Below are 26,343 nucleotides of genomic sequence, written 5' to 3'. Positions count from 1 at the left end.
ATAAATCCATCAGCATTGTGTCACATTTATTTTTGGCACCTTAGCTATTTTGGGAGGGTGATGTTCACCTTGAGGTTTGCACATCACTGGTTGAATTACTTCTGATTTACCCCAAAGGGTATGCAGTCACTGTTGAGCCCTATGTAATACTGAGGAGTTTGCTTCTAAGCAGCTAAACCCAGCACCAGTTCTAAGCAACTGTAATTCCAGTGAAACCAATAACTGCACCTGCATGTGCTAGGGCTGACTTTGGAACAGTATATCAGGTATTCTCTTTGTACTGAAGTAGAATAAACTTTGTATTTCATTGCACCTTCGGTACCTGTGGTACGCCTTGGATATGTCTGAGCTATTGAAAACAAACTTCTTAACAGCCCTCAGATGTAAGGAAAGGGAAGATGAAAAAAAGTCCTAAAACGAATCTCTTGCCTCACAGCATTCCACCAAGATGACTCAGAAAGTGACAAGGGAACCAAACTGCAAATTAGGCTCTAGTGTTTGTTGAAGACATTTGCCACCGGTAAAAGTGAGTTATTGAAACAGTAAAGCTGAGGACTTCAGAGAAACTTTGATTGACAGCAATAATTATAGCTATTCTTGTTCCTGTAAGAAATACAGCACAGGCTAGGCGTAATAAATGTATGAAAATGATATTCTAAATCTGAGCAGAAGCAGATATAAGTCCAAACAGTTTGTGTCTTCTGTACAAATGTCTGTGCATTTTTATGTCTTAAAAGTAGCAGTAGCTACCAGGCAGGTGTGTAAATGTGCTCTGCAGTGATTAGCCAGCTAACCAGTGAATGTTTTCTAAATAAGCCTCTTTGAATACAGACTGTCTTGCATCAGTAGTGTTCAATCCAGTGAAAGAGCTGGGGTTCAGCACCCAAGCCAGGCTGTGTAGCAGAAGGTCAGCCTGGGGGTTCTGCAGAGCAGATGCAGTTCATGGGACACTTCTCTTGACCTCTGCTTCTGTCTCTGGAGGAGATGCCTAATGAATGTTTGAGCCACCTTCAGGCACTTCCAGCATAGTCATATGATCTCTATCTGAGGATAACCCTATGTTTGGAGCCTGAACTTCTGCAATATTCCTTCTAGGCAAAGAGGGGATAGAGATGAAGAGCACTGTCTAATGTATCCACAGGCAGCTTTTAGCCTCAGGTGGGGAGCCACTGCAAAGACCTAGAGCTAGAAACTCTTCTTTGTGGCTGACCAGCCCCCTGACACCTGACATTTACATATTACCAAATACTAGTCTCTTCTCTAGGCTATGCCATAGTACAGGTTGGATACTAAAGGTTCAGGAGTACTTCAGCCTCTGGTCCTCATTCTAAAGTGTCTGGATTTTCTAATGCTATGGAAGTCTATTGTGTGAGAATTAAAACAAATGCTTTGTAGCCAATGCCTTTTGTTTTTGTCTCTCTAGCGTGACGTCTGCCTCATATTTCCTTCTCCTGCTGTTAAAATCATGCTTGTTACTGAAAAACCCAGCATCCTTCCCAACCCTCTCACATAGTGAAAGCAGGCTTACAGCTGTACTTAGCAAGCAAGCGGCTCCAATTGCTCCACCACATGTGTATACTTTGAGATCACTTTCCTTCTTCCCACTGCTGGTCTGAGATCTGGGTTCACTTAATGACACCAGGCAAAGTGTGGAAGAAGGCAGCACTGTAGCTGTTTCTTTCAAGGCTGCAATGGTGCAAAGAAAGTGACTGTAGAGTGTTGGTTGTTTTTACTGAACTCAGTAGATCACGTTGCTGGGAATTATTCAGTAGGGTTCACATTCACAAGAAAAAGAGAAGTATGAAGTTGCTCAATCCACAAGTGCTGAGAAGGAGTTAAATTAAGGGGGGGGGAGAAAAAAAAATAGGAAAAAAAAATTCCTTAATGCTGAAGAAAGATTATGCTGGCTTACTTATCAGGTTCATGCTGAGCCCAGTTGTAATTGGAATGTACCCTTTGTAAAGTTTATTGGGTCCTGGGGCAGCTTGTTACTGAACCGGTCAATTAATCTATTTTTTTTTTTAATGAGTTAGGGGATTTCCTTTTGTGGAAAATCACCAGGAAACCTGACCAAATGCCCACAGCTTGGGGAAAGCACGGCCTTAACATATAGAAAACCCTTCCTCCATAATTAGGAGAGGAAATAGACACCTCCCCTTACGGGCAGCACATTTGACCAATCCAGGGACAAAATAGATGGGATTTCACCACTGACTTAGAGGTTGTCCAGGGAAGATCACCATGAAACAAGATTACTTGAATGCAGCTTGGTGTTGAAGGAAATAAAACTGTTGAGTCTCCCTGCTGAGAGACAAATGATTTCCTTTTAAAAACCTGTTTGTTCCATGCTGTAACTCCCAATGTAGCAATAATTAATGATATCAGAAGGTTACGAAAGACATTCTGTTATGCTTGCTCTGTTCTAGGCATGAAATTGGATTAACATGAAGATAAACTTCGACTTTAAATCTGTTGAGGAAATCAGTAATTATGTCAAAATTCACAAATATTAATCTTTTTAAGTGTGTCAGGATACTGTTCATCTATCAGCAAAACATTCTGCCTTGTCAGAATTCTGTTGAAATGTTAATTTCATTAAATACTTGGATTTCCAATAGCAGAATATTGTAAAGATGCAGCTTATTGAATAAAGGAAAACAATCTAACCTCCAGAAACATGGTTATTTCTGTTCCAGTGGCATCCTGCCAGTACCCTCTCATGAGGAAGAATCAATTTGCAAGGTATTGAATAAACCCTTGGGCTCTGCCTTGGAGAGGTGACCACCCATGAAACCAACTGACATGAAAGCACCTCAAGGTATGACAGTGAATTAATAGTGTACCTTTGCTGCAAATGAGCATGTGGAAACACTATTGGCTTTAGGGGCAAGCAGCAGGGCAGTTATAAAGACTGAAATTAAGTTAGGTAAAAGATCACTGGGTAATTGGGAAGGGAAGGGACTCCTTATCTTCTCAAACATTTAACGAGTTCAGTGCTGGCCTTGATTCTATGGTAGCTAATTTTAATCTGGTTGTTATTATAAAAATAAAGAGGTGAAACAGTTAGGTGAGTATGTGTGCAGTGGAACAGCCTGCAGTGAAGTCTGCTCAGTTGTAGCATTGTTGCTACTGATTCTCATGAGATGAAAACTCAGCAGGGTATGCCTGAATATTTTGCAGTCATACCTTCCCATTGCAATTTAGCTATACCCTAAGGGGACACGTTAGCTTTGAGTGCCCATTTAATTAAGTAGCCTGGTAGCACAATTGTAGTAGTAGAAAAAATAACCTTCAGTGATAGATTGTGGCCCTGCCTGTGGCGGGCAGGGGGGAGTTGGAGATTCATGATCCTCGAGGTCCCTCCCAACCTGGGCCATTCTGTGATTGTGATTCCCTTCACTGAGGAGGCATCATCCAAAAGGCTGGCAAGTATCTTAGCAAAATGTTAGTTTGCTTTTGTGCTGGCAAAAAGGGAAGGTGTTTGTAGCAACAAGTGTGTATCAAGTGAGAAGGGCAAGTTTTCCAGTTGCTGAATGTCAGGAAAACCTAAGGTGAAGGCTAACAGGTAATTCAGTGTTTTCCTGAGCATATCTTGAAGCAGATGTGTTACCACTGTTCAAAAAATCTGGAATTTTGTGCTCTTAGGTAGAATAAACATTATAATAAGGAAATAGTTTTACAAACAATGACTATTTTTAATGTGTTCTCATAAATTAAAATATTTTAATGTATGTGCTACCCATGTACAGACTTCACTTAAAAATGTGGTGAAAAGGAGCATTCAGCCTCCATAAGTATCTATTATTGACAGCAAATGTTTTCTCAGTACTTCAGAAATTATTGTTCTGCTTTTTGAAAATGTTCATCAAATCTTGCATATTTTTTCTCTCTTCCAGATAAGCTTTCATCTTAATAAATCTGAGAGGGAGGGTATGAAAGCAGAGAGTGGCCGTGGAGGTGCTTCCAGTGTGGCTATGGAGGCACACAGCTCCCGTTCATCAGGACTGTTCCTTGCATCTGTCTGACCTGACCTGTTGGCAGAATGCGGCTATTGCATTTCTTGTCCTGCGGTGTTAAGCTCGGTGCTGTGCCATGCGATCTTACTGGTAAGTTGGGGATTTCTACATTGTGCCCTGTGTAGATGTGTCTTAAGTGTGACTGGAAGGAAAATTAAGCCCAGGCTTAACCTCTGTTGATAATCAGAAGACATTCCTTGCTGCTGTTGACTATAGTGGGAACTACAAACTCTCTGCGTTGAGGAGATAATTAAATCTCTAATGTTTATAAATTATCCAGGCAGTTATATATAAAAAGTTTTCTGTGATGACCAAGTCAAATATAAAGAGGTTGTCTCATTATTTTTCATTTTGTTATGATCTATTTCTCTTTACCGATTTCTTATTCATTTTTTTCTCTATCCCAAGCTCTTTATCGTAGGCTGTTCGCATGGGCTTAGCTATAAAATCATCTCTCTGTGAAAGAAACATCGTTCTATTTATTGTGTCTATTTTTTTTATGATGACTTTTACTTTGAATTTATTTAACAATACTGTGCCTCTTTCCTTTCACTACATTGTAACTGCTCCTTCCTATGTCATTTGGAACTGGCCAAAGTTGGCAGATCTCAAATTTCTTTTTCCTCTTTGAATTGTGCAGATTCTTTCTCCTCCATTGATAATGGGCATTGTGTTCCCTTAGAAATATTTTTGGGGGCCTATTATTTCTCAGCCACTTCAGTTGGCAAACTGAAGGCCTGGAAACAAATTAGCTTGGATGGCAGCCCGAGCTGTCAAAATGAGCCTTCCATTCATTACTGAATCATCCACCTCCTGCATTTAGATCTTCAGTCCCACTTTTCCAGTAAGCTTCTCAGTTGAGTTATTGGAATTCTTTTTTTCTGTCACTTTTGAACTCGCTACTCCAGTCTACTTCACTTTCGACCACACAGCAAAGCTACTTCCCCATTATCTGGAAGTAATGAACTAATAAATGCTGGTATAGAGGGCACAGCTGGGCATTATTTTTGGTAGAAGACATTAAAATTCTATTTTCCTCACATATTATTTCTCTGTGAGTTACCAGAGTCTGAGGCCTTGATCACTTTGTCAGGCAAGAAATTCCATGCAGGAAAACTGATTCCTACATTGGTATCATTAAAATCATATTATTAGTCTTGCTCTGAAAAGTTCTGGGGATGAGGTAGGAAGGTCTTGTATCCTTTACACATTTACGGCCCTTAATTCTCTTCCACTTCTTTCTTTTCTTTTAATTTTGTGTGTGTGTGTGTTTGTGCATTTTGGATTTTTTCCCCCTTTGTAAACAAATATTTTTTAAGAAGAATAAATATGTCTGAAATAGATGATAGCATCTTTTCCTCTCTTCTCACTTAGTGCCAGTGGGGACGCTGGTTGTTGAAGGGATTTCAGAATGGCATGTTTTAGTTTCAGATATGAATCTTTTTTTCCACTGTTCTAGCCAACTTTTTGGTACTGTTATTTCAAGAAATATTTTAAATGAATCTTTTTTTATTATTGTTTTTTAAATTCTGATTGTTAGTAAATGGTAATTGAAACAAGATAACAAATTTGAAGATTCCACTACTCTCTGGAAATAATGCTGAACTACGTTAGGGAATTCATAGAGGGGAGTAGTATGCAGGCAGGATCATATCGTTTACATATTTTAATGGGGTAGACAAGGAGAATTGGTGCAGAGCTTGCAGTGGCCTATTCTAAAAGTTGCCATAAATGTTAGCTACTGTTCCATGTGTCTTTATTGTCTTTCTGACAAGCAGTTATGCAGGAGGGCCAAGATAAAGCCTTCTGGCTTCTACTGAAATCTCATGTAAAATGTATGAAATTACCCCTAGTTCTACTGTGCAGTTCTAACAGACTTACCTCATAGAAGGAAGGAAGAAGGAGCAAATTTCTTCACCAAAACCCATGTTCTCACGTACAGCATTATAAATCCACTGGAGATCCAGCTGTTGGGATGAGTTGTACAGGGAGGAACCGGCATTAATCCTTGTAAAGTTTTAGAAGATTAAGTTAGAAAAAATGTGTGTATACACTACAAAAGGGAGCTTTAGTCATTGCTGGTCCAGAACAGATCAAAGATTTCATCAGGGGGAAGGTCACGGTTTTCCTGCTTACTTCTTTCTAGAAATATATATGCCCCTCCTGTCTGAATATCTAACAGCTCAGCTCAGGACTTAGACAATGAAAACCTTGCCCAAAGATTACAAAAACTTCGCATATCTGCAGAAAAGTGGAAAGAGCTGTTAGCTTGTCTAACAGTCTAAAGAAGGTACCTATTCCCTTTGCTACTGCTATCTGCTTTTGCTCTCAGGTGGCCTTTTGCTGCTTTGAAACAGTATTCTCTATTCAGGCACTCTTGATATATAATAAAAGCAGACCATGAAGAAACAGATTTTACAATTATATGTAGCATGTGCATCTTCACCAACACTACAGCAAGAAGTTCTAGTATATATAGGGACAGCACCCTTAAACTGGGTTGAAACAGTGACGTTTTTCAAGGACATCCACAAACCTCTTATTGCCAATAAACATGACTTCCAACATGTACAACACCAAGGCAGCAAGAACTTTCTTATTCTGCAGTCAGGTAGAAATCAATTAACCATAACACTGATAGGGAAAAGAAAAGAGCACCATGTCACACGTTTTTTTTCTTTTGTGATGCATTTTTTAAACTGGGGTCATTTTCTAAGACATTTTCTACGATGCTCCCATAAAGATGAACAGGCGTGAGCTATGAGTTAGCAAGGAAAATTTGGTTGCTGTTGCACTTACAGCTATGAGACTTCATTTCTCTTGTTTAAACAACTTAGTTTGAGTTCAGACACAATTATAATTCTGTTACAAAATGAAAAAAAAAACTGGAAATGTTTTTAGGATTGTTCTTCTAAGCAAGGTAATACTATTTACCTTTTCAACATGCAAGAATATTGCTTCCCAAATTAAATATGCATTTATCATAAATACACTGTAGTGATTATTATAATTCAGAGACTAATGATTTCCTTCTTCTGTGGCTTTCCTGTTATGCAGTTGGTTCTGTTTTCACACTTATGGTGGTGAATTAACTCCCTGTGGTTAATATAGCTTCCCTCGTGGCAGATGTCAAGACTCTTAATCAGAATTTAAATAGCCTCAATTACGTTTACTTTAATTCACTTTGAAAGTGAAGAAAGTTAAATTGAATTAGGGCTACTTTAATTCTGAGTACAGATGTCCACACAGATACTCAATGTGTTTTAGTTAATATGTTCTAAAAACTAATTCAGATTCTCTTTGCAAGTGCTCACCACTGTACAGGTATCTGTGAATGATGAATATAAGGAACTGGGGGGATATGCAGTTCTGGGTGGTATGAAAGAAGTGTTTGAGAATGTTTAGGTATAAATGGTTTAGTCTACACCAAGATTCTTGAACTGAGCTTAAGACACTGTGCTTGGTAGGGTGTGCTGATCGGAACGTGAAAGAGAAGTAAAGCTAGGATGAATGCAAGTCCATAGCAAACAAGAAATGTATTTGGCCTCAGTGCACAAAACTCTGGATCTTATTGAGATTTCTTAGAACAAAGTCTATTCAGGTAGAAACTGCCTCATGTCTGGGTTTGAAAAGCAGTCAGCTCTGTGATCTGCAACTGTGATTAAGGTGGTTGAAAATAGACGCATGAAGAGAGACATGCTGAACAAAACCAAAAATGCATGTATCCCTTTGTCTGTTATCAGTGTTGGCCAGCAACAGAGCTTCTATGGAGCATAAAGCTATGGCACTAATTCACTGGTGCATTCCCCTGGCATAAGTTTGCAGAAGCTTAGAATTTCCTGAGCCAGAAATTGAGACTTTGAGTGATTGTTGTTCATCATGGATTTTTTTCCGTGTATTGCTGAGCACTTTACTAACACTGAACTGTTTTAAATTTGTGATTTGTATCATACCTATTACCTGTCTACTTCTTCAGATGTGCATATAGTGTTAGGATAAGGGGGAACGGTTTTAAACTAAAAGAGGAGATTTATGTTAGATGTTAGGAGGAAATTCTTTACTCAGAGGATGGTGAGGCACTGGCACAGGCTGCCCAGAGAAACTGTGGATGCCTCATCCCTGGAGGGGTTCAAAGCCAGGTTGAATGGGCCCTGTGCAGCCTGATCAGGTTGGTGGCACCAGCCCATGGCAGGGAGTTTGGATCCTTAAGATCCCTTCCAGCCCGAGCCATTCTGTGGTTCTGTGATGATTTGTGTATGGAATGCTGTGATGGTCTTAACCCCACAGGTGCACGGCTTGCATGATCATTTCCTGTATCTGGATTGGATTCTCAAATGGCACTGTCACCATCACCATCAGTAGGCAGTTGTGCTAGCTAACATGTTTGTCTTGCAACCTGCATATGGGTTTGTTACCAGTGGCTAACTTCAGAAAGCCTGTTTTGTAGCCCCTTGTTGTGCAGTAGGCCCTATACTTTTTGTCATAAAACAACTTTACTTGGAAGAACTTAGAGCATAAACAGACAGAAATGACCTACCTGCAGCCAGAGAACAAAGGGGAAAAGACAGTGTTATGAATGATTAGATAATGTGTAGACAACAAAATGAAAAATGTTCTTATGCAGCTTGCAAACATGATCCACCCATGTCATGAACAGGAGTACAATTGTTTTGAAAAGCATACTTCTGAAGACAGAAATACAGAAGGTACAGAGAAGGACAGCAAGGATGAGTAGAGTTATTAAATGACTTTCATTGGAGAGGTTAAATAAAATAGATCAGTTCAGCTTGGAAGAGAGACAAGTAACACAGGTGTGTGTGAAGTCAGAAATGACATGGGGAAAGTGAATTGGAAATGAATATCCCCTTGTAATACAAGACTAAGGGGTCAATGAAGGGAATTTTCAGGCAGCTACTTTAGTGCACAACATCTAGAAGTGCTTTTTCACAGAGTGCATAATTCAGTTGATGAACTTATTGCTGACAGATATAGATTCGAGAAGCAATTAGACAAATTCATGGAAAATGGGTCCAGCAGGGGCTATTAAACACACTGATGCAGATGCAACCTCTGGCTCAGGAAATCCCTAACTGGCAGATTGCCAGAAGCTGGAAGTGGGAGAAGCATCACGGTAGGTCTGACATGCTTTTCTTTTTCTTAGTGACCACTCTGGGTTTGCCAATGTGGGTTTCAAGCCTAGATGGAAGATGGTGTCTCTTAGGCTTCTGTTTCTCCTTTGGCATTGCTCATATTCCATGTCCTGTTTCATTGAATTCCCTCTCTTTACAGAACTGTATTATATTGTGTGTCTGACAATAGTTGAATTATACAGTACAAAGAATAAAGTATCAGCCTGCTCTCATGTCAGTACAGCAATGCATAAACCACCATAATTAACCCTGTGGCAGACCACACGGGCTTTCCATCCCATCCCTGCCCAAATGGCTGAATGGGAAGGATTAGCATTTCAGCACTTCCAGAAAGTTACACAATCAAGGGTCTGGCAGAAAAGGGGAGGGAATGAATTCCAAAGTATCTACCAGTAGAATTTCCTACTTATAAACCACTTTCAGATCAACAGTGACTGGTGAGACTACGGCCAACCTGCTTTGCCACTTCATATACAAAAATGCTGTACTTCTAGGCTAGACTTTGCCCCTCATAATTTCCAGATGTAGAAACTCGTGGCGTACCTTAAAATTAAATCATCTGTACGTGTTGAATTCAGCCAGGCAGATGGGTTTGCTGGAATAATGTCCCTGTACAGCTGAGGACGCCCACTACCCTGACACTAATTTCTTGGGCAACATCGAGCAAATTCTCAGCCCTTTCAGCACACTGATTTCTGAGGATGGATATGCAGGGAGTTGCAGTAGGGCCACACCTTCATCCTTTTGTCTGCCATTTTCTTTCTCTTGGATTAGGGCTTTTTTTTTTTTTTTTTTTTAAAGTTAAAAAACCCCAACTATATCCAGGATAAATAAAAGTGAAATACGTGCCATATACATGAGTCTGTTCCTCAGGGAGGCAGTGGCCACCCCACTACATCTGTGCCTGTATGCACTCGCCTGCTTTTACCTCTGAATGCTATCAGCATCTGCCTCTGTGTCATCTAAATGTGGTTTCTCTTTCATCTGAGCTCTATGGTTATTTCCACAGTGCTAAGGAAAAAGGAAAATCTTTTCTGTAACTGTGTAAGTTCCTGAGTCAATCAATAAATGAGTTTAAATGAGTGATATTCAGGTGGGCAGGATGTGAACTGGGCAGAAGAACAGAAACCTTGGGAGATGCAGGTCTGTTCCCCCAGGAGGTGGCTCTGACTGCCCTTTTTCATGTACCTTTAGCTTCTATAGTGGAAATACAAACCTACATTCCTTCAAAGAGCTGAGCTTCTATTAATTTAATAGGAGGTGCTAGTGCTTATATGAGGCTGCTGCTGCAATCTTATTAACAACTTACAGTTTTTCAGCTAATCTTCCTGTTATTCAGGCTATGAAATAGTGGTTGTGAGAATCAATGGCTTAGCAGCAGGACTATAGGAAGAGCCTAGACCCATCAGCTTTGAGGAATGAGCATGCTGCTTCTTTTCAGGCTTGTTGGTTTGAAATATAATATTTAGCAATAACCAGGCAATCTTAATGTCTTACAGGACGCTGAACTACAGGAAAGCAATCTGTAATGCTTTCTGCCCAGTTCAAGTGAATTCACCTGCTGTATTGTTTACAGGAGTATTTCCTGTCCTCACATGAACCTGTCAGATTGCAAAGAGAGATATTAAGAAAAGAGAGGGAGGAACTAGCTATCAGCTACAGGCTTTTTTGCAGTGTATGAGAGAAAAGTAGCAGATTATGTGCAATGCATGTAGAGAAGTGAAAGTGCCTGCTAGATTAATTATTAAGGCCAAAAAGACATTGCCTTCCCAGTCTTTGAAGAAGGTGCTTGGGTAAGGAGACATGAGAAAAGAGCTGGGTTCTCATGGGCACAGTGACACACTCTAGGGAGGAGCCACAGATCACAGTGTGAGAGAGGGGTGATTCACAGAAGGCTACCTACAAAAGAGTTATCAGGTCTGACGCTCTCTTTGCAGGAGTTCAGCATTTTAGCACACTACAATAATAATAATTATTATTTATTGACAGCCTATTCATCAACCAGTGCCTCAGGTGCCTCTTGTGATTAGAATATAAAACAGATTGGGTTGCTGCATGCAGTAAAAAGATTTTTAATGTGTTTCTATCAGAGTTACTATGTGACATCAAAGTCATTCAAAGGTTGGGTGAGAGAGTTCCTGGAAGCTGGGGTTGGAGGAGTAACATATACAAACAATATATTCCTCCAAATACTACCAGTTTAAGGGCTATAACTGCGCTTGCTAAGATGGAATAGAATGAAAAGAGTTTGAAGATTGGAAGCATATCTTAGTGCCTATCCATTAAATTCCTGAGATGTGAGAACCAACTTTTTAAACTCTACTTTTATGAACATCAAGTCTGTGACAGGTCAGTGTTTAGTCTATTATCTTATCAGCTAGTGGCTGCATATTCATTGGAGAGAGATGAGCTGTCCATTATATGTATTTTGTACTTTTATGATGAAAGATAATTTGTGTAAAAGCATCCAGAGCATAGGCATTTTGGGATGCTTTTAACATATCAAAAGAATCTGATCTGTATCTATCTTTTTCCTCTAGCCAAATTACTCACTAGGAATACTGATTCTTTCCTTTCCATTCTCTCTCCGTGCTATATTAAACACAACAGTTTATTTTTTGCATAAGAGGAGCAGGACAGGGAGTAGAAGTAAAGACACAAACGAAAGAAATAGAAAGAAGAGCCTCTTAGATTGTTTTTTTGAAATTGTATTTAAATTATTTTTGCATTAAAAGAAAACAAAGAATTTTCTTCCTGGTATACATTTTCCCCCTAATGTTCCCTTATACTTGTCAGACTGGGAAAATTTAAAGGAGCAAAATCTGGAATATATTTGACTGCGAAGCTGTCGTCCACCTTTCCTTCTATTTCATATATGCAGTGGTTGTACACTGCCCATCATTGCCACTGTTGCTGTGGAGTTGTTGCACATTGGTCTACTCACTTTTGCAAGCATGTCAAACTGACAGCTGCTTTCTGTTTGCAAAATAAATTTAATATCCCTGCAGTATATTAAAAAAACAAACAAACAAACAAACAAAGCCAACCTAAATTTCATAGACCTATCTTGAAGGGAGTCATGGAGACCCAGGGCTCTGAACACCGGAGAATAAAACCACCAAAAAATGCTTATTGTGTTTAATTTCGTATGATTTACAGAGTGTATACAGCATGTATAATACATTGTTTAGAAACAAACAAGTGACTTGCTCCCATCAACCATAAGATTGGCTGATATACAGATTTATGTTGCAAGGGAATTCATAGCTATGAGCTTGAAGTGTTTGATTGTGTTCAGGGTCTTTTCTTTGTGTTTTAGGAAAATGTTTCATGCTCCTGTAGCACCTTTCACTTCCAAGGGCTTGCTCCTGATCTATCAAGATGAGGAGTAACTGGTTGATTTAGGTCAGAGATTTATGACAGTATAAATCCATGGTGAGATCAGTAGCTGCCTCAAATAGCTGAGTTTCCCCAACAAACTTCAGCTGCAGTCAGGCAAACAATACAGTTTCAGTGGAAGAAAGGAGAAATAAGGAACACCCTCTTTGGATCCTTTTCTCTCTCCTTTTGTTTGCCCTTTCCCTCTGATTTGTGTTGACAGTTACAGTGTTCTTCTTTAGTCTCATTTTCCCATTGTGTCAATTCTCTTGATTTCTGATTACCCCTACTCCTATTTCAGCATTTCCTGCCATTTACCTTTGGAACTCAGTTTGCCTGGTTTTTCTTTTCCCTTCACAAACTCATCTCCTTCTGGAGATAAATCTCACCATCCCTGGAAGTTTTCAAGTAAAGGGTAGATCTGGCACTTAGGGACTTGGTTTGGTGGGCATGGCCGTGATGGGTCCACATTTGGACAGTTTTTAGTGGTCTTTTCCATCCTTAACAGTTCTATGATTCTAAGACACAGTCATGCTGCTGGGACTGCTACATAAACAGTGCTCACCCTTACTCTCCTCTAGTGTGCACACAGCCTGGGGTCCATTACATGGTTCTTCCGAAGCTCTTTTTAACTCCCTGTAGCTCTTTTCTTGTTGAATTCAATCTCATAGGCCAACAACTAACAGATTTTGGAATGGCCTCTCCAGTTCTTCTTTCAGAGAGTCATCCACCCATCAGTGCAATTAAACCAACCTTCCATCCCATTCCAAGCAGGAAGAAAGGTGTTCCTTGTCATTCAATACGTTTCCTTTGCATGCAAAAGAGCATCTCTGCGTTTTGCCTTTAGTAAATAATGCTGCATTTTTAATGAGCTTGTCCCTAAGTAACAGATTGTACCGCCAAATGCTTTAACTTTCTCTCTTTTCAGATTCTAAAATAAGTTTTTGCTGACTTTTTGCTGGTAATGGCTGGAGGGGATGGTTTTCTAAGTATGTATGGCCAGCACCAGCTGAAGATTGCTTTTTACTTTACTCCTGCTGAGTGTTCTGGCTCTTTTCTCTCATTTATTCTGGGGAAACTTGTTTTAAATGTCCCTTGCACAGTGTAATTGAATCCATGGATGAAACTGAAGCTTGTATCTTTCTCTGGGTTTCTGGAACTGCCTGAGGGTGATAATCTGCATTTAATGATGAACTTTGGAGTCTGAAGACTTTTGTGAGAGACCATCCAAGGAGTACAACAGGAAGTATTTTGATATGCTCCATTTTAATTCAAGAGGTAAATGAAGGCACCGTGAGTCATGGTGATAGGTGGCAGCTTCAGGCTGAAGTGCTCAGTTCATTGGCTCAGCAGTTCAAGTGTCAACATAGTGCAGAGCCTCTGCCTACTGCTTGCTCTGAACCAAAATCAGGATGTAGAGGAAACATGATTTTTACTCTTTAGTTTCTAAAAGAGATTTGGCATTGTGAAAACACAGGAGTTAGATGGTGATTTTTGAATTAAGCTTGGAATCACTGGCTTGGTTCTGTTTGAATTTTAAGTTGTGGGACCACTTACAGCCCTCATGTTATGCCCTAAGATGTAAGGCCCAAGAAGAACAGCTTGTCATCTGAAGGCAGTGCGAGCACATGAGAATGGGATGTAACTGAGGGAAGCAGAAAAGTGTCGTGTTTTTCTTATTTTTCATGGTGGCAATTGTTATTGGAATGCTTCAAACTAAACTTACTCATACACTTACGCTATGTGGATCTGACCTCATAAGAGTACTGTAACCTGATTAGAGAAGAGGTTTCTTGCATGTACCACAAACTCTGGTAAGAAATTGGAAGAGAATAATGAACAAATTGCCTCCTGAGAGGGCTGAGGATAGCCAGGATGAAAGAAAACAGTGGGAAATGGAGAGAGAGAAAAAAAACGTTGTGCAAGGTGCTGAATGTGAAAACAATAAGCTTTGATGTGATGAGCATTGGCTGAGAAGCAGGAGGATCTGAGGGTGGCAGAGAAGGTAGATGAGTCTGGATAAATGGGCCGGAGGGGAGGAGGGCAGAAGCCCAGAGGGGAGACAGCTTCAGTGAGATGAGGCGTGAGATGACTAAGACTTGGCTGAAAGGCTGCAGCATTATAAATTGGGCTGGCAGATTTAATGGCGGCTTTGACGTCTGGGAGAAGAGGGAGGAAGAGCTAAAAATGCCCCTAAGAATATGACTCTGTGCGAAGGACATCGCCACTGGCAATGTAGAAAGGAAGCAGAAAATGCATTAATCCCCCAAAGGAGGACAGTTCAGAGGCTGAAATTCTGAGCGCACACAAGTAGATGGGGGAACAAACACCAACTGCCCCATTATGTCCCCGTGGATCTTGTGCAACGTGCAGGTGGTACACAGCTCCTCCTTCAGTGCTAAGATGGGGTCACACATCTGTCAGTATGGCACGGCAGCTGTAGAGGTTGCTAGAGAGGTAGGAAGTAGGTATTTTAAGGCTGAAGTGAATTACTTCTTGCAGAGCAAAAGGAGATGTCAGGGAAATAGTGTGGTCTCTATGACGCCAATTTACTGCGCAGCAGACCTGAAGTACAGTATCTCTTCTGTTGCCCTTATCTCATCCAGGCTCTGCCCTGGAGCTCTTTCTGGCCTGACTAGTGCCTGGTCCCTGTAGGGCAGGCTGCTGCCTGTCAGGGCTGGAGGCAGCTTCATAGAGAGACTGTGCCAAGTCATGGCCTTTTCTCTATTGTGTGATAGTATTTCTGAAGACTGCAGTCTTCTGAGTCTCTCCTTTCTTTCTCTCTCCCCTCCCAGTTAAAACCGGTCCTAGTTTTAAAGCCTTAAATCTCTGGGATTTGGTTTGCTGAGAGCAATGGTCATCCCTGTGCTGCATCACATGTTGCTGTGTGGGCCCTATGAATGTGCACATAGGAAGGACATTCTCCAGAGAGGCGGTAGAACTCTCTTGAAATTTCTATCTTCTGGGTATACCACAAACCCTATGCCTTTCTTTGTGTTTTGAAAGGTTCTGTGGCTCTTTTTAGGCCACACACAGTGCATAGTTGAGGATAGCAGCTGTGAGGAGGAGACTAGGGTTGACCTGATGTGAACTGAAACTGTGCGCTATGACTGTGAACGAGCTGTGGCTTCCTCTACCCTAATTCTTCCTCAGTACCAGCGTGTTTCTCTACTTTACATGGGCCTGAGCTTGTTTGGCTTTTTACGAAACACACTGCAGCACCTGCACCTTGTCTTGCCCAACCTCTGCAGGGCTCTCTTTTTCAGTGCAGGCTGATCTTGCAGCCTTTGTCAGTCCAGGCTCTTCAAAACTCAGAAGTGGGATGTCCGCAATTCGTCAGTGCTTTTGAAAATCTTGGCCAGATGGCTTTATAAATGCAAGGAAATAAAATGATAAATGTCAATATGGTGAAAATGTGGCTGTTCAGGGATATTAAAAGGATGGCATTTCACAGGGAGTCTCTCACTCCCTTTTTCTTTTCTAAGAATGCCCAATTTTTTTCAACAAGCCACTTTCAGATATGCAGACGTTGAAAGATTCTGGGTTAAATTTATCCCTTCCACAACTCCTGAGACTTCAATAGAGTTGCACCAACACTTGTCCCGTCTTTTGTAGCTGATTAATTTATGTTCATTTTACTTCTCTGGCGCCAATGAAAGAATTTAATAGACCCTTATTGTTCCTTGCAGATACCCCCCCTCTGTGCGGGGAGGCATCCAGCTCTTCTGTGAGTTGGCATTGTTGTTCTTTCCCTTTTTGATTTCCTTCATGTAGCAGAAAGAGATTACACTAGGGGAGCTAACTGTGTACTTGGCTCTCCAGGGAATTCAATACACGCCTGCAATTAACCTGCATTTAACTGGCCATTGGATGTTGCTATTCCTCTACAATAAACACAGATGGCAGGCAGTTTTGACTGAGTATTTGTATACTGCAGGTTGGCACAGCTCAAGTCAAAATAAATACAATTTCCAGACGGCAATCCTTGCCTCTCCTTTTTGCTTTTTGACAGAGGAGGGTAAAATCTGAATAGTATCCAAGAAAGCTTCTTTTTGTCCCCTAAAATAAATATTTCACCTAAAAACTGGAGTTGATTTCAGATCTCAGACCCATCAGTCTGTCAGAAAGACAGTAAAGGGGGAGAAAATTTGAAATCAGGATTTAGCAGGGAAAGTAATTCAGTGGGAGGGAAAATATATTTTGTATTACACTTAATATCACAAGCTCTCATCTTGTAAAGGCTTAAAATGTTACACAGCTTTACTTCTGTCAGGGGCTGCTTGAGTTCTGTGGATTAAAATAAGTTCTTGTAGGTTTGTGGACAAAAATACATCTTTATGCGTTTCTCAGTCCGGAAGGCGAGGAGAGTATGTTCCTACTGGAATAGCTTTTTCTTGTTTGGAGAGGGAAGGTTTGGGGCTAGAATGAGCACCTCATTAGCTATTAATTATTTTCCTCATTCACAAAAACAAGATATTTCCACTGTTGCCAAAAAAAAAAAATTAAAAAAAAAATGGGGCTGTCTGTGGGAATATCTGAGTTCTGGGAAGATTTTAAAAATAATAATGAAAAAAAAGCACAGTTGTTAAGCTTAAAGAAATTGAGCTAAGCATATAAAAAATCTGCCACCAGGGTCAAACTGGATGCCATGTGTATTTTTTTTTTCATTAAAGGAGTGCAGATTTTGAGCCCGAGCTATTATTTCCGGTGACTTGAGGCCCTCCGGGGGCAGCAGTGAAATGGAAAAGAGCACGGCAGCCTGCTCTTGGAACTGATGCTCACTGAATCTGAAAGGTCATGTCATGTTTTCTGGCAATTGACTCAATGGGTTTGGATTCTACAACATAAGGTCGGGCCGTTTTCACTCAGCACATGTTTACTGGGGAATGTGCCTTCCAGTTGTTTTCACATTGACCTTATTACCCTGCCACACTGATGAGCCTGGCACAAAAACTACTTTTTGTATTGCTGTGTGTACCACACTCCCTCTTCGGCTCCCACCTCCCTGTTGTTACTTTGGGCTGCAGATGGAGGATTTAGTGTATGCATTTCCCCCACTCCAAACCCTTGCCTTCTGTGCCCCCGTGACAGTACGCTTGGGCAGAAGCCCATTTACTGCATGCTTCTGAAGGACAAGAGGGTGCAATGGGACTGAGTGATGCTTGCTTCCCCAGACTTGCGTGCGTGTGAAATAGGAAAGGATGTGAGATGGAGAGGATGCAGAGGCTCTGGGCTGTAGACTCAAGCAGGAGGTTTGGTGCAATAGCCTTGATCTGTGCTGCTGAAGTAGATGTGGCCATGAGGTGGGTATGCGCTGGGAGGGCAGGGCTCAGCCCAGGGCTTGGGCATGCTCTGTTCTGAGCGATGCTAAAAGGGTTAGAGGCAGCAGATCCTTCTCCTCGTTGTAAATCTGCTTCTTCAGTGCAAAATATATTGGCCAAGCTTTGCAAGAATAAAATACTGCTGCTATTTCTGCAAGCGCATTGGCAGCTCTCCTTGCAGCCACAGAAGTTCTTATGCTGAGAACACAATATGCGTCTCTGCCACCTTTTCAGGCTTAAAAATGTGTTTTGGGCTTCTGTCAATTTTAGGAGTTATAAATTAAAGACGAGGAGTTTATTATTACTTGGAACTTTCCCATGTTTTAAGCAGTTTCAGATAAAAAGGAGCTGAGACATTTGTAAAAACTCATAAACAGAGACAAGGAAACAAATCCATGACTACTTTCTTCTATGAATGCATTGCATAACCTTGCCCTGCCACCTATTTGTTGACCTTTGCTGCCTCAGTATGAAAAGAAATACTGCACTGCTTCGTCATTGTTTGAATATTGCTCTTTCAGTAAGGTCAGAGGAGATGTGCAGCAAATCCACTAGTCAGAGAGCAAGGCACACTGTGATGTTACATGGGAGCATCAGGACCTCAGGAAATGAGAGTTTTGATTCTGGCTTGGACTTTGCTGTTCTGGAAAAAACTTCACAGTCTGCTGAACAGAAGCACTGTGTAAGAGCTAGGCATCTGTTATTACCTTAGTACCAACGAGTTCTGAAATGGCTCAGGTGCAAGAGCCACAGAGAGAACGTTGGGCATGCTTCTGTCAATTAAATGAGGGTCTGCCTCACAGGCTTCAAAGGGCATCTGTTGCACTCACCAGGATGAGGGCATTGTCAGCAGTGTTTGCCACCAAACAGTTTGATTAAAAAAAGAAGAGAAGAAAAACAGCATAGTAGTTGGTCAGTATTTTCCATCAGGATAACTTTTGTCTATGAGTTGCACTTTAGGAGAAAACTTAACTGGAGAACCATGGATAAGGCTTTCTTGATGCCATGGGGGACGCGTCACAGTTGGATTCCTCACTTGGATATCTCCTTTATCCCATCCTCAATATTTTTCAGGATAAAAAGCACCAGGCGAAAGTATCCACCATAACTTTGGAACAGGAGCTAATACAGACATATCAGCCTGTTATTCTCTCCAAGATTCATAGACAGACTAAAGGGTGGATGTAGCTGAGAAAGGGGCTAACACATTAACAAAGCTCTTCTTCTAGAAGGTGCTGGTCATGCTGTATAGACATACCAGTCTGTTTGCTGCATAACCAGTGGGAATTGAAGAAAAGCCTGTCATGGCAGATTGACTTCAAAGTCTCACCCAGAACATGATTGCTTATGCAATTTCTAGAATCTTAATTTCTGCAAGGCATGCAAAGTTGTCTGATTTTACAAGCCCATCTAGGATAAACCACTACTTGATCTAAATCCTCCAATGAAGCTTTCTTGACCGAAGTTGTGGCTTTTGTATTTGGAAAGTGAACATGCTTACTGAAAAGCAGGAAATGTGCAAGTATAGGAGCTCTAGAAAACGTTTCTAAAAGTGTATTTGTTGAAGTCTGGAAATTAACATTCACCTTAAACAGAGGATCAAGGTAAGACTTGAGAGTTCACTTCACCCTGAAATAGTGAGTCAGTGATACGATGGCTCTGTATGAAATGCCCTTATTTTACAATCACACTAATCAGACTATTTGTATTGATTCACACAGTTTGAGTATTTCCCCAACATTTCTGTAATGCTGCATACATAATTTGTCTGAAAGCCCTTTTAGTGGATCAGACTGCTGATTTCATGAGATCATCATCCTTAAGAGTAGAACTCTTGGGAAGAATATTCAAAACTTGAGTGGTTTGTCTTGTAAGAGAGCATCTAGTTTAAACTGTGCGATACCCTTTTATAACTAAGATTGCAAATGCCCTATGGCTGGCTGTTGTGTTCTCACTTAAGGTGATGGCTGTGGATTAAGAGCCTGAGGCTTTGGCTAACATCTATAGGCAAAGCAATGAATCCCCAGGGTCTAATTCAAGGAAAGTTGTGCAGGTGTCATAATTAGCAGTTTCCTGTTGGAGCTCCACAAATAGGCTATAATCCTCAAGGCACTAGTCTCCAAAACCCCTTGCAGTTTTGTTTTCAGACCAAATAATATTCATCTGTAACCATTTTTTTTTAATTGCTCAAGCTGCACATTTAACTACCCTGGCCACACTGGCTTAGATTTTGCCGAAAGTCAGATGTGAACAGGGACTAATGGTTGCAGTTGCTCATACTATCTAGCCACCATGCCGAGTGCAACTTGCCCTTAAATGAGTCAGAGGTACACAATAGGTGAGTCAGAGCTGAATGGAGGATTTCAGTTTCCTATGTTATCCTTCCTTGCCCTTCAAGGCCAATAAACGTGTCATAAAGGGAGGAAAAATGTGAAAAGTTAGGAAGCAAAACATAGCCCTTAATGGTCTCTACGTATGCTGCAGCCACCTTCAAGTGAAAGTTGAGGTACCATATTTTTAGCACTTGGACAAAGAATGCCTCCCTTTCCCAAGTGCAGCAGCACACAGGCTCCAACACCAGTGCTCGTGGACTAAATAACGTTGGCAGTGTGCATGCAGGTGTGTGTGTATACATCTGCAGTGAGGGAAAGAGAGAGAGGGAGGAGCGTGTTAATTGCAGTATGAGTACATGTCAGGCAGATACAGGAAAGTTTCTCCGATCCCACGATCAGCAGGGCATCTGAGGACTTTAATGTTTTTCACAGTACAATAAAAGTACCAGTGCCAGCTGGAGCCTTCAGCCAAACTGTATGCCTTAGAGCTTATGTGTTTCACATCACTGAAGGCTACATAATACTTTCAGCTGGCATTGCATTCCATTTGATATGTCTGGGGATGGAGATAGTTAGTTAAATAAGCACACTGGCTCATGTGTTAGCTCAAACAATGGTTCCTTCCCCCTCCCCCTAAATACATTTTGGAAGTATTAGTTTGGGAAGAGGAGCATCTCTGTTTTTTTGCTCTTTTTCTCACTTTGTTTAGCCTTTAAGTGATGACAGGTTGTGATGATGTTACTTTTCTTGGCATGAATTTCTGGGAGACGAAAAGAAGGATCTGGATCTGGTCAGGTTTTTAAAACAATCAGAGATAAGTCAGAGAGAAATGAAAGCTTCAAGGTTTGTTTGTTCTTAAGGGGAGAATTCAGCCCAGTGCTGGATAGTGTGGGTTGGAGTGGTTGAATAGAAAACCATTTAAAATAAACTCAGTGTGTGTTATTCAAGTTGCAAGTAAAAAACTCAGAAGTTACATACATGCAAGGCAGATGGGAACAGAATCATAATTTTACTATTTAAATGTAAATAAGGCATACGTTGGCCAGACAAGAAAAATCCTTGGTCTTCAAAAGTGTCTTTAAACCATTAAAGCAGCACCTGGAGTACTGAAGTGTTTAAGGAGATACGTACCTGGTGTTGTGACTCAGTGGCAGGTTTGGTAATGATCCTGCCATCATCTGTGTGATGATAAACTACACAGAGCTGAAGAAGAAGCTGCTGCAGGGAAGAATGGCTAATCATCACAAATACTCATGTAGCATTTTCTTTCCTAGAGCATTTTTTAAAGTTCAAGATACATTTTTCAATGAGTCAAGTGTGTACATATGAAACTTTGGAACCAATTCGATATTTGGATCTGTCTCTTTTGTTGTATGGACCTAGAGGTTATGAACAGCATGTGAAAGGTTAAAATAACACATATAAACTCTCTGATCTTTTCACTTTGGAAGGAAAGTCTGTACAACCAACCAGATTTTAGTAATATCTTCTAGTTATGGTCTGTTTAGGAGACTGATCTTGCACAGCAGAGATTTCTAGGTCAGAGAGCAGCTCTGAAGGGATTTTTGAGTCATTTTTGCTGGCATAAGGGGCACTGATGGTGCAGCTGGAAGAGAAGTTAAGAGTTCAAAGAGAGTTGTAGAAGTCAGGCTCAATGATACCACTACAAGGCCCAAGTACATTCATCTGTGCGCCTTCACAGAAGACTGCAAAGCACCTGAATTATTCCAAAGCAGGGGTTTTTACTAAATGCAAAGAACAGCTATCACATAAACAGGTTTTGTAATGTAGAAAGAAAAATCACAAGTTTTTTGAGGAACCTACCACCACCAGAACCCTGAAAGGAAGAGTAAATTGCAACTCCTTTCTTAAGCCAAAGGAAAAGAGAAATGCTGTTGAACATAGTGAGTCCTACTCTGAATTTCCAAACACTAGGTTGTTTTGCTTTGAAGCTCATAGAATTTTCTGTGCTTGTCTATATGGGTGCCTGGTTGCCTGATACCTTTCACACACGGTGGTCACAACCAGCGTTCTCTACCATACAAAAAGATTAGACAATCCTTAATCTTGTAACCTTATGTGTCACACACAGCAAAAAAAAAAATGGGGCAGATGCACAGCAACAGATTCCAGCTCAGCTGGGCACCTGCAGGGCAAATGTAACACCTTGTGTTCATTTCCTCTTTACACACTTAGGGAAGCAGCAGTATGAATGCTTGGGTGGTGGTGAAGTTTTTCATGTGGATGTAAAAGAATGAGGTTGAAGGATGAGTTTGGATTTGAGTACCTAGTTTCATTCTTGTAATGTGTGTTACGTACAAGTGGGCAAGAGATCAGGTTCTGCTTTGTTGTTGGGAGTTGCCAGAATTGTGGAGTAATGTCTAGCTTGATTTGAGGATCAGAAACCGTAAGAAGGGCAGACTGTCAGGGTTTACTTTGTATGTGGTAAGGCAGGAAGGATAAGATGTGAAGTGAAACGGTCCCTCTACTCTCCTGCTTACCTGCAGATTGAAAGGGATTTAATGTAATGGATTTCATCCTCCTAGACGGAGCCTTTGCTTTCAGAAGTATTGATCTACTCCGTCTTCTGCATTAGTAGGATTATCTAACTATGTCTTTTCCTTCTCTTAAAGTTTTCACATGAGGAACCTTGACAACATAATTTCCTGGCAAACCTATACAGATGACATAAAAAAAGCTATCTAATATGGTGTGTTCTTGAGCTTGCTTTCTGTTTCTTTCTTTGTTGACTCCAGCCTTCAGTGTTGTTAGGATGTTGTGTCTAAGTTGTAAACTTTTCCCCGACACACAGAAAAATAGCAATTTTTTTTGCAAACTTGTGAAAAAAGTGATAAGATCTGTTTTCCTTTGTCTTCACTTTTTCATATGGTGACGTGTGATTGCATGCAACAAATAGTAATCTGAACCTATGTCATGCATGCTGCTCTACAGCTTCTTGCTTCTTCTTTTCTATTGTGCAGGCACTGTGAATGCCACGCAGGTGTAAGCTGGGCTCTAAACTTTGGACTGTTGTAACTTCTTCACCACAGGTTTTCAGCAGCAGTGTGTACCACCAAAGACCTTCTCATTCAAAGTAGATATTGAAGTGGTAAATTGCTTCATCCATCTTCTAACTGAAAGCTACTGATACTGAAGGACACAAGTGGGAGATGAGTTGACAGGGCAGTCCTTTATCACAGAAACGTGAACGGAAGACCTCAGATTGTCACAGTTCACCCTTGATATCCATCTGGAACTGGGAATATCTTCTCCTTCAGACTTCAACAACTTGTCACATTAGGCTATATTATGTCAAGTCGTGTCACTCTGGAACCCCATCAGGTGCCCTTTTTATTTTTACACTGAGTGATTTAAAGGAGATCAATCAATGAAATCAATGGCAATGAATATGGGGCAGAAAAAAGAAGTGCTTTCTCACTCAGTGCAGGAACTTGCTGTCATAGGAGGTTACAGAAGCAAATGCTGTAGATGAACATCAACTCCTGAACCGTTTAATGAGATTGCTAGGGTGCATTAAAAAGAGCGTGACCAGCAGGTCAAGGGAGGTGATCCTTCCCCTCTTCTCTGCCCTGGAGAGACCACATCTGGAGTACAGTGTGTCGTTCTGGGCTCCTCAGTTCAAGAAGGTCAGGGAACTTCCAGAGGGGGTCCAGGAGAGAGCCACAAAGACCATTAGGCTCCTGCATTCTGTGTTTCTGTTATTCTGTGCTGATGCTTGGAGAAGGTGACACATTACAGGAATATATCTTGTGTTCCACTTTGCTTCTTAGTCATGTCTCTTTTCTTGATACATTTTGTGTATTGTGTAGCAGAGCATGTATGTATGTTAGGAATAAATACTTCTGTTCTGGATCTTGAGGCATGGAATGCTCTAGGGAGCAGAACCAGCTTCACGTCCCGCAGAGCATGAAGCAGGGAAAATGTGGCGTGCTTGTTCAAAACTTATTTGTGCTTTATTAGTGATAGATCTTCTTCATCCCTGCCACCAAATCTATACAAAATATTCCATTATTCTCTCTCCCTGCATTATTGAGATTCTTTGAGTGACAGAAGGCACCTTTTGATAGTCAGCGTGCAGTGTTCTTATTGCAACTACCTACGTGTGAGTGAATAATAAACCATTTTAAGCCCCATAATGAAAATGTCTTTATGGGTTCCTAAATACTTGAAAAATACTGAGTTTAGGAATGGTTGACAACTGTGAGTTATTCAGTACCTCCCTGCATCTAGTTCCAAAGTTCATGAAACTACTATGGCAGACTGGAAGTTATCCTGCCATGACCTAGACACTATTTTGCTTCAGGCTCAGTATGCTCTTTGTCATTAAACTTATCATAGAAAGTCTTGAATAACCTGACTTGAGTCTCCCAATGATGAACAGTACTGGGTTATGCACTGTTTTGGTCATGAACTCTTGTCCAAGAAAATAACCTGGGAGTATCTTCTTGGAATGTGCATGCGTATGGACCAATGAGACCCATAGTTCCTGCCTTCTGGAGCTACAGGGAAAAGCACTTAAGTTCAGCAGAGAATTGTGCCTATTTTTTTATATTAACTGAATTATCTTCTAGATAGTAAAAAAAGGGGCTTTTATGAGGAAGGGGCAATAATTTATTACTTTAGAATTTATTCTCCCTTGTACCTATGTGTTGCTATGTAAACATGCCACCCCAATGTAATTCTCTTGTGACATTTTAGTAGGGCTTGTTTCTAGGTTTGACCTACCTTTCAATGAGTTTATGGTTCCAGAGAAGAATTAGCTCTTCTCCTAGGTCATTTTTGTTTTGCTGAAGCCTCCTTCTTGTGCTTGAATATCACTAGTCTACTGCTGGTTGCTGAAGTTCATTTTGAAGTCCATAACTGTTACATCAGTATGTGGCCTCTTCGTAAGCTGCAACTACTGGGGCTGCTATGCAAGTCAAAGTTGAGAAAAGGAAACTCACTCCTTCATAAGCACAAACTCTGGCATTTTGTGTAGTCAGGAGACAGAAGTACTGCTTAAAAGTAAGAACAAGGAAAGTGACTTGGATTCAGATGATATGCTGGCTGCTGGGAAGAATGCACTGGTGGGCTATAGTGCTGGAGTCACAGAAAGAGGTGGATGAAATCAGAATGCCTGAACTTGGATCTCTGTTCCAAATCCTAGCCTAAACTCCCTTTGAATCATGTAAATTCTTAGCAGTCACAGTGCCTTTGGCAGAGTTCCGCATCTGTTTTCTGTTATGTGAACAACCACCTCCTTTTGTTTAACTGAACACTGCTTTCACAGGTTTTATATAATGGCCTCTCATTCTTATACTGGAAGAGATGCTGCAGTGTCCATTTCTGTCCAACCTCTCCACACAGACCACTAAAATAATTTCTAAATCATATCTTTTCCAAACATCCCTTATACAGAAGTTATTCATAATGTCTTTCTGAATCTTTTCCAGTTCAAATATATCCTTTCTGACATGAATTGTCCCAACCGAGGGAAAATGGGATTTGAATCTGGATTGTATGGGTTTTAATTGTAAGTCCTCTCTAATATCTCCATTTCAGCATTTGTATTCTCAAGAGTGCAGTATATCAATGATGTGGGGGTGAGCAGCCCCTCTCCCTCACTACGTTATTCTTATCTGTGTTTTAAGAAACAGAAGCAACTGGGAAGAAGATGAAGGTAAAAGCTCCAATTACTTCATGATCACAAGTCCTTGAAAATGAGCTGATGTTGTTTTAAAGGAATATACTAATGATCTTAGCAGGTTGCTTCTCCAAACCAGCTTTTAAAGGCAGTAATTTCTGAATTGTTTCAGCAGGACCTGCTAACCAAGCAAACATCTGCAGTGTAGATATTCAAAGCACTAGGTAAACTCAATTTGTTTTCTGAAGTTTACTTTCAGACATCTGCAACTATTTATCTTGGTTCCATCACTTTGCATACAGAACATTGTAAAAATGCAAAAGCCTACAACTAGTACAATGTAGGTTTGCTGCCAGTACATCCCTAGAATGTGGACTCAATGCTCTGTTTTTTTTTCCATTTTACGATGGGAGAATTCATTCCATAGCAAACAAAACACATCCCCCCCAAAATCCTAAATATTCAATGACACTGAGTTTTCTGCTACTAAGGGGCAGCCCC

The 26,343-nt window shown here is 40.8% G+C and overlaps 1 protein-coding gene and 1 non-coding gene across 9 annotated transcripts in view; one reads left to right on the top strand and one right to left on the bottom strand.

Moving 5' to 3' along the window:
• The window catches only part of FAM169B (family with sequence similarity 169 member B), a 266,727-nt gene that overhangs the window by 69,750 nt on the left and 170,634 nt on the right, over nucleotides 1-26,343 (top strand). For all 8 annotated transcript variants that reach the window (XR_005862587.2, XR_005862590.2, XR_005862585.2 and 5 more), the window contains exons 8-9: nucleotides 2,697-2,818; nucleotides 3,897-4,106. The gene's annotated coding sequence lies outside the window, so the exon portion shown is untranslated. The remainder of the gene's footprint in view (nucleotides 1-2,696; nucleotides 2,819-3,896; nucleotides 4,107-26,343) is intronic.
• MIR1813-2 (microRNA 1813-2) lies at nucleotides 17,991-18,064 on the bottom strand. The gene has a single exon (NR_035202.1). It is a non-coding gene; the product is annotated as a microRNA 1813-2 (primary transcript).

The sequence above is a fragment of the Gallus gallus genome, chromosome 10 (genome assembly GCF_016699485.2).
Source record: "Gallus gallus isolate bGalGal1 chromosome 10, bGalGal1.mat.broiler.GRCg7b, whole genome shotgun sequence".
In the NCBI taxonomy this organism is placed as follows: domain Eukaryota; kingdom Metazoa; phylum Chordata; class Aves; order Galliformes; family Phasianidae; genus Gallus; species Gallus gallus.
The sequence above is the reverse complement of the archived record's forward strand: the minus strand, read 5'-3'. Positions and strand labels throughout refer to the sequence as shown.